General features: G+C 53.1%; 1 protein-coding gene across 8 annotated transcripts in view; it reads right to left on the reverse strand.

Annotated features, from left to right (window-relative positions):
* LOC135902051 (poly(rC)-binding protein 3-like) overlaps nt 1-13,964 on the reverse strand; it is a 458,527-nt gene that overhangs the window by 272,836 nt on the left and 171,727 nt on the right. The gene's annotated exons all lie outside the window — the stretch shown is intronic.

Raw genomic sequence — 13,964 nt, forward strand, 5'->3', positions numbered from 1 at the left:
CGGTGATCTATTTTTCAAGGCCTATTTTAGCATCCTCGTCTTTATTAAAATTGCCTTATAACTCCACTATACGCGTACCTTGCTGTCTCCATCAACCCTACGGATGGACTTCCTGTCCAACTGGGTTGTCTGCCACACTGCGATGTCACGAGAGAATATGGAACCTAACGTGCTCCGCAGCAAGACGCTCGTCTAAAGCATGCGTTACTTAATTCAGCGCGCTCAAGAGGGAGGATAGAAGTAGCGCCATTCTGCGAACAAAGTCACCTAGGATATACTAAATATAACGATGTCCGCTTATTGTCCTGTGTCGCTCGCTGGTCGACAGAGATGTTGAGGGTGTCAGCTAAATCGGTCATGGACTTGATGGAAGCCCACGTGGGCATAGTGTCATGTACATGATGCAAAAATAAAGGAAAGAGTTCCGCGGTCAAAAGCGCCGATATGCACATGCACACACACACGCACGCAGGCACAAAGTACACGCGCCAAACGAAGTGAAATGTCAATGTTTTCTCAAGTGAGCTCACACCGCTGACCGATGCCAGGTCCGACCGAAGACGACGGAGCAAGCGGCACGCTGTCGAAACGCTGGAATCAAGAGAGGGAGAGAGTGTGACGGGACATCGCACATGTATAAATAAGCCAAGCGATATGCGGGAGCTCACAACAGAAAACGCCCGGCTGTCATCCAAGTGACGCGTTTACGCCTTTGAGGCTGCGCTGGACGTACAGACAGAGAAAAAAAAAGAAAACGAAAAGCTGGCGAGTTAAAAAAGAAAAAGAAAAGAAGCGAGCTCTTTTGCCTATTCCCGGCGCCTATTTTCCCGGCGGCCCAATCCACGACTTCGGCAGCGACGGCGGCGCAGAACAACGAGCGGCGAAACGCCATCTGGAAAATATCGCGACCTGCGCACGTCCGCTGCCCATCACGCAAGCGACGGCCCGTCTCTTTCAAAAACAGGTCCGCCCGCCCCGCTTATTTCGGGCGATATGCCGCGGCGCCCGAGGCCACCCCTTGTCCCCAGCTCCCTCCCTCCCACCCACCGGCCAAAAACTGATTAGAATTCCTGGCCGCGGAATCGAGCGATTCCCCTGGAGACGTCTGCACATCAGCTCCGCTCAGATGGGCAAGCCGGGCTTCAGACGCGAGCGCGCGTTCGATGGTTGTGCCGTGTGTGGAAGGGGGTGAGCACTGAAGGGGGAGGGGATTGAGAAGTCGCCCACCCCCGCCCACTGCCGGGTCCCTCCGCTCGACGGTTAACTGCACGCGCGCAGGCATGAGCCACGCGCGGGCAAGCACTCGCTCCGTGCGTCCCGATAATTGCGTGCAACATCACCGCAGCCGAGCGGCCGCCTAAGCCACACCTCGTTCCCTGAACAGGGCAAACTTTTTATCAGTTCATTCTGCTTTCGCCCTTAACATATGACCGTCGGTTCAGGCGAACCACAGGGCGACGCGAACCACGAGGTGCGCACCTCAAGGCGACTTCAGGTAGCGGACGCGGGCATCGAATCAAACATAACCGCAGCCGCGGTGTCGGTATAGCATTACAAGCCCGAAGCACTGCATATAAATTGACGACGTTCGAGGGGCCCCGGGCTCGCTCGGCCAACCCGAGCACTTAAGTATTTTACAGACTCCAATTGAAATCGAACACGCAGGAGGACCCTCGAGTCTTTCGAAGCACACGCATCGCAAACGCTGCCTGGGGTCACCTGAGGCACCGCGTAATCGGCTGTTAGCGGCTGATTGAGCTCGACTCGATTCAGTACGCGTGTTATCTTTCAAACTCGCCACTCGGCGCTGTAGCTGCATAGGCTAGCTATAGTGCGAAGGCTTACTCGTACCGAACAGACGTTAGCGCAGTCACACCTGTGCAGGCACGATCTCTGGCGCCTCTGCATGAATCAGAGCCGCGCTAGCTCAATGAGCGCAGCCTGGGATAGAACTTCTTGTCGACAGACACACACACATCTGGCGACTCAGACGCAGCTTTACGACGACATCCACACTATAAACGCGAAAGTCGACAAGAAAGGTGGAAAAAATACGAACTGGGTATTTTTCTTTGCACAATGTACGGAAAGAAATCAGTTTCTTTTCCTTTGTCCTTTTTCAGGCCGACGCTGCTTCTCTCGTAATCGCAAGCGCGACGTCATTTGTAATTACATTGCTCCTTTTAGGAGGATCAGTCTGCCCAGGGTACTTCCGATGCCCGTCTCCCTCTCTATCGCTCTTGTTTCCTCTCCGCACATGCGCCAAAAACGCTAAGCACGCCTGAGAACTGGCTCCACCGCAGTAGGAGTCGCTACAAGGAGAAGCCCACTTAACCCATTCCTTACATCGTGTAACAACAGGCCACCGCATGGTGCGCACTTTCACGTAGTTCCAGTGCGACAGCGTCCAACTGTCACGTTTGCACATTATAATTCGCAGTGAAGAAGCTGCAATTCCGGCTCAAAAATGTTCAGGGTGCTTAATATTTCATTATTGTGGATACTCACTGGCACACGTTTTCTCGGAAGAGCGTGGTTAACACCCGACGTGGAATAGTCTCACGAAACAACGAGTAATGTTACAACAAATATGTATTCTATTTGGTAACGGCTGAAAACATTGTACCACAGAAAGCGCAATGCGATGTAGGCCGAGAGAAAGAAGCGAATGTATCTGCTGTTGCCGGCTTCAGTAACTGCAAGTCAGCTCACTCACTTGTGAAAGTGCGCCAGTTGGTCTCTCAAATACGCAGGTAAAGCTGTCAAATTATTGCGCGCATATAATAGCCAGTGAAGTGAACTCCTTTGGTGAACGCGCTTCTCCTAAGCGAGCCAACATGTGTAGGCGAAGTCCTAGACTTTGTTTTGGACGCATTACAGCTCATACTCGCAGATCCTAGCACGAAAGCACATCCTGCGAAAGTAGACAGGCTGCAGTAGCTACGTTTTATTACCTTACGCGTACAATTAAAAAAAGTAGAAAGAAAAACGAGACATACGAGAGCTAAAGCGCTGAATGGAGCTGCATAGCACTTCAAAAGTGAAAGATCCAGTGCAATGTGTATCTGAAATGTGCCATATACTCGCTCTCTTCCTACGTAACTGCGCGCAAACCAAGATCAAATAGAGCATACCTGATGCGAGAGTCAAATGCGTCTGTGTAAGTGTGCGCGTATCATGCAATGGAACGGTTGAGAGGGCTGACTGCAAAGGTACCGTGATCTCTAGCCGGCGACCAGTTCAGGGAGCGGCCGCCGCGAATGAACGGAACGATAGCGCCTGCACGACAGCAGTGCGAAGGGAATACGTCGTGTGATGCGGACACGCGTCCGCACGCCGCAGAGCGGCAGCAACTTGCGACCTCCTCCTCCTTCTCCCCCCTTGTATGCCCCCTACGTACCCGTATTCGCCGTGCGAGACCCCTTAATATGAATAATGACTCCAGCGAAATCGATAACCCGCCCGCCCACCCACGGACGGCGGACAACGAGGAGTCGGTCTCGGGGCATACGAGAATAAGAAGCTGCAGGCACCCGATGCGCTCCACGGCGCCGTTAAATTAAACGGCCACGTTCCTTCCACCCACTCCGCGTCCGATCACTGGGATACCCACTCCCTTGCTACTCCCCCCTGTGACTGCCGCCCTTCATTCAGCGCGCTCGGTTTAAGACGACGCGATCAGCCACACCGCGCCGCGTTCTCCCAGCTGCAGGAGAGACTCGAAATGCGCGGTCCTTCGACGGGCGTCGACCCCCACGGAAAGTCATAACCGTAAGTGACAAAACGCCTGGCGCGCACGACTCCCACAGGTCGTTCGAACGCGCGCGATGATTTTCATCTTAGACGGAGAGGAGAGCGAAAGGGATGAAGCCACTGCATCACCGCTACCAATGCCGTCTACTTTCACGCCCCTTTGTTCACTGAAAACCAGGTCACTCTGCTCGGCGCACATAATTTGGCGGCGGCGATTCAGTAACTCATTTAATACGTTCAACGCCTCAAAAGAGCAACATCGACTCGAGCGCAAAGCCGTAATGGAACACTCCCACGCTTTTTTTTTTTCACCTTTTCTTCAACCCAACCATTCCCTCGCATTACACCTCTAGCAGAATGCGCTCACCACGCGTCCAGAGTCGAATGTCACAGACATTCAGCAAGCGCGGGAACTACGTAGGATCGGCGAAATTGGCTGCGCGACTTTAGTAACTTCGCAAGAGAGAAGCAAAACACGTTACTAACGCAGAACGCGCCAGAGGCACCAACACAGAATCCATATATTTACTGCCGAGAATTTCAGCTACAGCTGTCCCCGGTAAATTACTATAGTTCATAGTCACGAGGACACGACTACGCCGCCGATAACTCTAACGACAACGTATGGCTGGCCCGAGATAATGTATGTCAAATGCAGCGTGTCAACTGCTCTCGATCAAAATAAAAGCAACACCAGGCAACCAGAGAGGAGACCATGGGAATAGCAAAAAAAAAAAAAAAACACTTGCTATTACTATACCAGTCGGCGGTGAGCGTACAATAACCGAATCGGGGATGTCAAGGCGGGAAAGACACAGATATACGGCAACCATCCGCCTACCCTTCTTCCATTCTTTCCTCTCTGCTCGGACAGAGAATGAGAATCTCAACACCGAGTCGCTGCCGAGATTTAGGCGCGAACTGTTGTTGATCCAGAGACTTTCCTCGAGGTTTCCCTTTCCTTCCTTCTTTCCTCGGTGACGCCCAACTTCCACTCTCGCCATCGCCGCCAGGGGGTGGCTGCCGAGGCGGCGATGCGAGCGCGATAATTCCGGGAGGATTAAAAGGAAACGCGAATCCGTCGCTCTTAATCCGGCCACTTCTCTCAGAGATCCAAGGAGATAAACACAGAGAGAAAAAAATAAAGCACCGCTTTCCAACTTAAGAGTACGTACTCGACAAAGAGAGCGGAAAAAAATTGAGACGAAAGAGAAGGAGAAGGCCAGGAAGGCGAGCCAGCGCGAACGCGTCCGGGGCCATCGCTGGGATGACCTTCCCCAGGAACGGCCGCTCGCGCCTCCAAGCCAACCGAGCGTGGCGCGCATCTAAGAACAAGGCGGGCGGGTTACCCCGCTCTGCCTTGAAAGGAGAACAGCTCGCTTGTATAATTTCTTCTTTCGCGCGCATCTTCTCCCGTTATACTCGCGCACCCTTGCGCGCTCTGAGTCGGCCCGATAGGATGATGGAACGATCCAGAAGCAAAAACAGTTGTCTTCTTGCTGCTCCTCATGCTGCTGCTGTTCCTCATGATGCTGCTGCTGATCGTTCTCAGCTCTCACCTCTTGCCCGTTCGCGCGGCAAGCCCCGTGGATTATAGTTTCGAGCAGCAGCGGTGGCGGGACGAGAAGCCTTATTGTTCTTGACGTGCGTGAGCCCCTCCGGGGAAAAGTTTTAGCGGTTCCAGACTAAACTAATTAACGGGCCACCTGGGCGCGCCGCCGCGGTGCGCGGGATCACGCTTTGGCGCACCACCGTAAAGTGGGAAGGAGGAGGAGGAGGGGGGGGGGACAAAAGTAAAGGGAGCGGCGTTTGCAGGAGAGGACGCCATCTTAAAAGTGCGACCGGGACGGCACAGTCTAGGTTCTATAAGAAAAAAAATATATATATACAAGCATGAGCTGGGCGCTCATAACACCTGCGATCGTTTTAGCACCTATAAAAGGAAGAACCCTACGAACCGTTCCATAAAAAGAGTAACAGAACGAAACGTAGGCAATTAAACCTGCATGTTGCTCGCTGCGTTTACCAACATAACCAAAGAAACCCGTAATAAACTAGCAAGAAAAAAAAAAGCATCAGCCGATGTAGAAGTACACAACGGCCTAAAGTACCTCCAAAATCAAGTTTCCGGCTAGCAGGTTAGGAACAGTACGTTTCGAAAGATACAGAATATGATTAGCACTGATCAACGCTGCGCGTTCCGCCACAGCAGCGAAGGTTTCTTGCCAACCGGGCAGACGCATCGAGGAGAGCAGATACCAACACACTCTCAGAAAAGTTTCAGATAGGAAACGAAACGAAGCCATCTCGCCATTTCCGGCCCCGCGGGAAACAGTACAGCTTGGAAAAGAAATTGCGACAGTATTCTTTCGTAGTGCGCTTCCGTACACACAAGCGAGGTGTGGGGAAAAAAAAAAGGGGGGGGGGGGTGTAGCGGCACCGAGCCGCTGCTAAGCTCGCTTCTCCGCGCTACCTCAGCTGCACCACTGTAGACGTTCGCGCAGCGCCCGAGACAGAGAGAACAAAAAAATGAAGACACAAAAAAAGAGACATGGCACCGAATGAATTTGGGCGCGAAGAAAAAAAGGAAACAATTGCGGCGGCGGGCAACCAACAGAAACCCTTTCTTTCCCTCGAGCTTCCACACACACACACACACACACACACACACACACACACACACACACACACACACACACACACACACACACACACACACACACACACACACACACACACGCACGCACGCACGCACGCACACACACACACACACACACACACACACACACACACACACACACACACACACACACACACACACAAGTTCGCACACGCATGCTCCATACGTACACACACACACACGCGCGCGCACAATTTTGCGCTCGGCTCGGGCATCCCCAACCAGAAGAGAAGAGCAGATACGCAAACAGGCGACGCATCGAGGGCGCGAATCGCGCGAACCGCGAGTGGGTTCGGGGAGCACAGCGAGGCTGCGAGTAGAAACTGGGGGAGAATGAAAGAAATTGAGGCGGAGCCGTGGGTAAGAGCAATGTTCTCGGCCCGCGCCGACGCGGAACCCGAAGGAAGCGGCGAACACCACAGCAGGAAACAGCGTAGAGTCGGCCCGCGTAGTACGGAGCAGACAGAGCTTCTCCCCCACTTATTATTAGTACGCTTTTTTTTCCCCTCCCTCCCTTTCGCGTCAACAGCAATCTCGAGAGCCGAGATCACCTTTTGATACGGCGGCCGAGTGTACCTTTCTTCGTCTCTAGTTTCGTTCTCTTTTCATCCGCCATCTTGTTGTCTCTACCCGCCTTCATTTCGAGAACTGACGCGGCACCAGGTTTGCGCAAACACACCGGAGTCCGCGCTCCGAGAGAGAGAAAGACAGACAGAGAAAGAGAGAGAGAAAGCGCGCGCGCGCAACGCACAAACACACGCACACGCACCGGCCGGGTCTTAATCATAGCCGGTGAGCGCCGCGCGGGTTGGGAGCAAGTCATCCGCGGCGGCTCCAGAGGAAGCAGTGCTTCAAGGCAGAGCAGCCAGCCACGGAAGCAGAGAGAGAGAGAGAGAGAGCAGTGGACAGCGAGTCATAGTGGCGGCCGCCCGGCACTGTCCTGCCGGGGCGCGCACCTCACGGAACTCTTCAGCCGGGGCTCGCGGTATACACCCAATCCGACCTGCCGACCACGCCTGACCTGACCCGCTCTCGCGAAACGCTCGGCTCGCATCTGTACCCACACGGCTGTATTGCGATTGCCAGCCGCTGCTTATAAGCCGGCGGGGCCAGCTGGAAAGCCAGGCGCGGCGGCCGCCCGGAGTGCGCCTCCTCTTGCGAGATGCGCAAGCGCCGCACTCGGGCAAACAGTGCGCATTCCAAGATGACTGCGACACCTGGGATGAAAGGAAAACAAAAGGCGGAGGGCGGAAGCCGAGCGGCGACGAGAGCACGGGAAACGCAACGGGTCGCGACAGCAAGTGAAAGCAGCAGAGGCAGGGGAAGATCCGTACAGCCGAAGATGCCTTCCTTTTCCCGTGCGTACAAACATATAACAAACGAAGAAGTCAAAGAAGGGGGTAAAAAAAAAGAAAGGAGACGGTATACGCGCACTCACCTGTCCGAAAATGCCCTTCGCCGACCGCTTCTCCCCGTTGGCGGAGGAGATACAAACCGGCGAGCCTTCTTCTCAGCATCGTCGTCGCTCGCCGCGAGATAGCAGCGGGACCCGGCTCGCCAAGCTCGCGCGCGGATCCCTCTTGCTCTCAGACTCGAATCCTTCTTCTTTATCGCCCGACAGAGCCTCATACCACGCCGCCGTCCACTGCCTGGCGCACGCACGCACGCACTCACGAACCCGGTGGTGGTGCTTGCGTCGAGCAACAACCGCCAAAGTCGTTCGCCAGATTACGGCGAGGGCCGCACCACGCCGTCCCACCGCGGCGGTGGGAAGCAGGCGCGAAAAAAAAATAATAAAGGATAAAAGACAGAAGTGGGGGAGGGGGGGGGGGGGCTGAGGATGAGGCAGGCCTACGGGGCGAGAGCGCAAAGCCGTGGGCTCCTCTCCTTACGATGGCGGCGTCGACGACGGCGACTAACTACGCAAACAGACGCAAGTGCGTGCGGGGGGCCCGGCCAGATAGAGGAACGAAACAGAGCTCGCTGTTTCTCATCACACGATTGCTTTGTGCGCGCGCCGGCGGCGGCCCGCTTCGTGCTTTTACTTTTTTCCACCTCGCGAGCTCGCAAAAGAACATCCCGGTGGCTGCCATTCTGTTCCTCCCGCGTTTCCTTTCCTCGAGCCTTCCTTTTCCCATCTTCCTTTATCTCCGCGCTTCCCCTTCCGAGTCCGAGCGGGGGAGAAGGGAAGTTGAATACATCAGCAGCAGTAAATCCGGTCCGTTCGAGCGTATCTTCGGGCAGCGCCTTTCGTACTTTTGTTTGTTTATATTTTTTTTCCTTCACTGCGTCTCACAGGTGCAACCCGCTCGCCCAGCAGCCACCGGCGGCCGCCGCAAGGAGGAATAAGAAATAGCAACCGGAATGGAAGAAAGCGGAATGCGAGAAGAGCCTTCCCGGAGGAAGGGTCGCAAGATGGGCCCTGCACCAACGACAACAACATCAGGGAGGGACGCCGCAGCTCCTCGGACATAAAGAGTGGCTCGCTGGCGTGGCTCGGCCGGCAGCAAGAGCGATCAGGAACGCCAGCAAGCCACGCGCTCGGCGCCTCGGGCAGTTGTGCGAAGGGACGGGGGGAGCAACCGACAGCTTGGCAGGTATCTACATAGCTTTATATATAAATCATGAGAACCACAATCCCCGCGGCGGCGGCGGCGCCGACAGCGGTGGCTGTCCGTGCGAGGCGCGGGTGCTTCTCTGTCGGGACGCATCGCCGCCAACCTGCTCTTCTCTCAGGTTCAGCAGCGCGCGCGCGCGCAAGTCGCGGCAAGAGGACGAGGTTGCGCCAGCGTTCAGGGCGTCCGTTTTTCGATCGTTCTCTAAACCCCCTTCTGCACCGTTCGTTCCGAACACCATTATCGACGACCTTCGTCTTTTCTTCTTTCATTCGAGTTAGGAAGGAGAGAGTCGGCAGTGGGGGCTTTATTCATTCGAAGAAGCCACGCAGCCGCCCCCCCCCCTCCTCTCCATCTTCCGACACGTGGAAGGTGGCTTGCGGGACGCGGCAGGCGACTTCGTTCTGCGCTCCCGGCGCCCAAATGCGAGATGCGCAATCGCATCCGGAGCCTTTCCATGCGCCGAGAAGGCGCGCCCTCCTGCAACCACCCCCGGCACGCGGCGTCGTCGCCCTGACAAGGGGGCGAGGGGGGAGGGGGGGGGGCGTGATTTACGGCGCCAGCTACCGGCGCAGCAGCCAGCGTCTCGGCCTCAGTTGCGCACCGCGCGCCCTGGCACAGCCCGCGCGGGTGGCACCCGACGGAAATGAAAAGCCATTAATAGCATTCCCGCGCGAGTGGTCCCTGAATTCGAGTCGGCGTTTATTGTTACGCACACAATCGACCTGACGTTCGGGTTCGGAAATTAGGGTACACCTGCGTGTCTTCGCTTCTTTTGCCTGTTTCCCCTTTTATCACGTGCGCGTATGCGCGAAAGACACGTAGAACTTTATCGTTTTTCAACGAAGCATGCTTACAACGAAGACATTTTTCTTCTTTTGCCGGAACGATAAATAACGGCACGCGGAATGCGCGCAGAAAATGGAAATGGCGGCTCAACGTATATACAGCGATCGAACGGCAAGGAAACGACGGGAAACAGTGCCTGACTGCTGGAATAAATACATCATCTTGCCGATCAAGGAAAAGAAAAATATTCTTATAATGTAAGGTTCGATTTCTTTTCTTTTCATTACGATTTCCAGGCGCCTGCAATACCTGCAATACCAGGCATCTTTAATCGCATACGCCAACCTACAGAACGTGCCGAAAGAAAGTACCGGTACCGCTCTTTTCTTGTTTCCCTTTTTGAACAGCCCGGCAAATTTAAAAGCAACAATAATAAAATGCGTCTGTTCGCGTTCTCTCCAATTTACACCACATGGCGCCAAGACATTTTTCTAACGCAGACAGGTAACAATACAAGGACATAAAATCGACCTTGGAGCGATATTTCACGCCTGCCCGGTCACAAATCTTGGTTGGTAGCGATGCCAGACTATATATACTGCGCGAACAACAGAATAGCAAATAGCGCGTCGAATACAGTCATCGACTAGCACTTAGGTCTCTTATTTTAACATAACTTAAAGAACACGGTTAAAAAACACCCAGGTGGGTTGTCTTTACAAAACCGACTATGCAATGCACCGTGAACGCACTCAGAGTAACGGCGCACATAATGGGTTGTTATACAGAGGACGAGCAAAAAGTTCTGTTGTTAGATAATCACAAAGACGAGGTAAACCCGCCATCATCACAAGAAGGCACGCATAGCAAGCAAGATGCGAGTGAAAGAAAGAAAGAAAGAAAGAAAGAAAGAAAGAAAGAAAGAAAGAAAGAAAGAAAGAAAGAAAGAAAGAAAGAAAGAAAGAAAGAAAGAAGAAACTGCCGCTTACTTGCACAATTCGGTTCTTATTGTAAAACGAGAAAACGAAAACACTGACTAAAATTCGACGCGCTCTATGCCCCGTTTCTTTGGATACATCCGTTCGTGTGATATCGCGATGGAAAATGAACGGCGCGGATCTTCCGTCCTCTCAAAATACATCTGAGCAAATAAAATCAGACTGCTTTTCATTCCGCGGTTTATGTATAGCTCACTTCCTTCCGCGAATATTCCTGCTACGACAGCATTAGCAATAACGACAAAAGGAACAAGGAGGAGAAAGGGACACAACAGGAACAATAGCTTAACTTCTTTCAAAAGAAGCCAAGAGAGTTTGTGCCTCTCTATTCTCAAGACAGAAAATTAGAACATGCTATAGGCGCACAGTAAAAAGAAAAAAAGAAGACAAAGCGAGCGGCACGACACTTAAGTGTATGAAGCGTTCCCGACAAGACCATAAACGAGAGAACGTGAATATGGCATATAGCGAACTGAGGAAAGCTCAAAAGGCCGCACAGAAGACGCCCAGCGGCTAAGCTGCGGCAGCCTAACATGCCTTGGTTGCGCCAACAGAACACCACAGTCAATAGCTCCGTGGCTATAAAAGAACGCACACATGCGACCTTCATTTTTAAACAAGCCCGCCATCCTTCACACCCCGCCCCCACTTCCGCGCACGCACATACGCAAACCCGTCCTCCCTTCGCTTATCGGGCACTCTCTGCTGACCCCTTCACGGGTCATCAGAGAGTCCACCAGCTCATTCACCTGGGTGCCTCTGCGTGCATATTCACGGACCTGTCACGCTATCTCTTAACGCCGTCAGTCTGAGGCATCATCCGACTCTCCGTGTCGGTGAGGAAAGCGCCAACGTGCCGCCACGGAGCGTGCCATGCCCTTCCGTACGCACGGTAACCCTACCGCCGTTCCCTTCATCTGCCCTCGTTCGGTCACAATGGCGGCTCAGGGTGTCAACCTCTGTCCCGAGACGCCATATACAGCTGCCCAATCTTTCCGTTGGCCTTCAGCTCATCAGCGACCTGGAGGCACTGCAATACCCCTTCCCCCCCCTTATTTTTTTCCTGGCCAGGCACCAGTGCGTTCGCTTCTGGGCCAGAGCCTCCCGCGGTGCGCCCCCCCCCCCTCGCATCGGACCGGCTATAGGTCCACCGATTCTTACGGATTCCACAGAGCACCTCCCCCCCATCACGCATCTGCATCCAACCGATCTATGCACAACATAGGGCCGACGTTGTAAAAGCACGTGCCATCCGAGCCGCGCTGAGCCGGCCGTGTCGGACGTTGGCGCTGCTTTCTCGGCCGCTAAAAGACAAATGATGTACCGTTGCGCTAACGATGATGATGATGGCATGGTGCTTTTCACTTTGCAGCTGGCGGACGTAAAGCTTCATACCAAAACCATATCAAAAAAAGTAAAGAAAAAAAGTTCAAGGACAAGTTCAAGGACAAGTTACGTGCGTGCCACTTCACGACTATTTGGGCGCTACGACTGCACGCACACAAAATTTAACTCAATCGAGCAGTAACTGCCGCCCAACGCAAAGAATATGCAAGCCACCACGGTCATATGCGAGGCTCACAGTCTTCTAGAAATCCGGGGAAAACAGTCTGGTGTGCTTTCCCTAGTTTCTGCGGGCAGTGCGGCCAATCAATCGGCACACTTCGCTATACACGAAAGCGAGAGAGAGAAAAAAAGAGAGAGAGAGAGAAATACAACAGGACTTTTCTGCTATTTCTTCTAACTAAAAAAATAATTTTAATGCCTTTATAACATAGTGAGAAGTCCCTGAAAGGAAAGTGGAAAAGCACAATGCATGCAAAAAAAAAGAAAACGAAGTCAGAGCTCACGGACCAAGACAGTTAGGCTCCAAATTTAAGAAAGGAAGAAAGAAAGAACGCGCACCGAACAGAATCTTGTCGTAGGTACAAAGTCCAAAACAAAGTTTACAAAGCGAACTGAAAGAATGTGAACGATGGAACTATGTGCGATCTACACCGAAGCAAACCGCCAGGCCATTCTCCAATGCTGTTCTCACCCAGAAAATTGAATCTAACGGGCCCGACAAACGCACAAATTTACGACATTCCAAAACTGATTGCCTTCGTAAACCAGTACTAGAAAAAAAAAAGCACGTACCGTACGCAGGTTCAAAACAGTCGAAGTCGAGAGATAGCTTTAGCTTCGCGTGAAACGCCACCCGCCGTGGTGGCTTAGCCGCTACGGTGTTGCGCTGCTAAGCACGAGGTCGCGGGATCAAATCCCGGCCGCGGCGGCCGCATTACGATGGGAGGCGAAATGCAGAAACGCCCGTGTACCGTACACTCGGTGCACGTTAAAGAACCACCCAGATGGTGAAAATTATCCCGGAGTCCCCACTATACGGCTTGCCTCTTAATCAGATCGTGGTTTTTGCAAGTAAATTAAATTTAAATTTTCATGACAACTTAAATTTTCATGACACGTCCTACGTACGTAACCGCGAGACATGCTACATTATGCCCACTGCGCATGCACCGCATTCGCCGCAGTATAGCGGGTAGACATTACGCGAGACCAACGCCTCAACATACCCTGATCACGTACCGCGCTTGAGCGGAGGAGCAAGAGCATAGCCAAGACAATCCACAACTGCGCTATGGTGCTTGCACCACATGGGGATCTTAAATGCGGCTTATAGCAGACAGCAAAGATGACGGCAATAATCTTAAGTGCCACTCAAGTTCTGACGAAGCCGGAAAAAAAAAAGAAAGAAAGGAGTTTCGCGAAGACAGCATCGAAGTCCATAACGGTGTAGCCTACTTTTCCTGTCCAAACGAGATGGCGGCCGGGTTGACTTCTGGAAACCCGGCCGGAACGGTCGCCTACGCTAAGAAAACCGTACAGTCACACCTTCTTATGCGCTTAAAATAAGCTATGCGGTGTCTCGTATATGTTCCACGCAAACCTTTAATTTGAAATACTGGGATAAGCTTTCCTTCTTTTTTTCGACGCAAGGTGGCATCAAGTCGACGACACGTCTTAAATGCGTTCCATTACCTGGAGTCGAAGCTACTATCTCAACGCTCCCAAGTAAAACTGGCTTCACAATGCTCGGCAGAATAAGAATTGACGCGCCCCGATTAACCC

The sequence above is a fragment of the Dermacentor albipictus genome, chromosome 4 (assembly GCF_038994185.2).
Source record: "Dermacentor albipictus isolate Rhodes 1998 colony chromosome 4, USDA_Dalb.pri_finalv2, whole genome shotgun sequence".
Lineage (NCBI taxonomy): Eukaryota > Metazoa > Arthropoda > Arachnida > Ixodida > Ixodidae > Dermacentor > Dermacentor albipictus.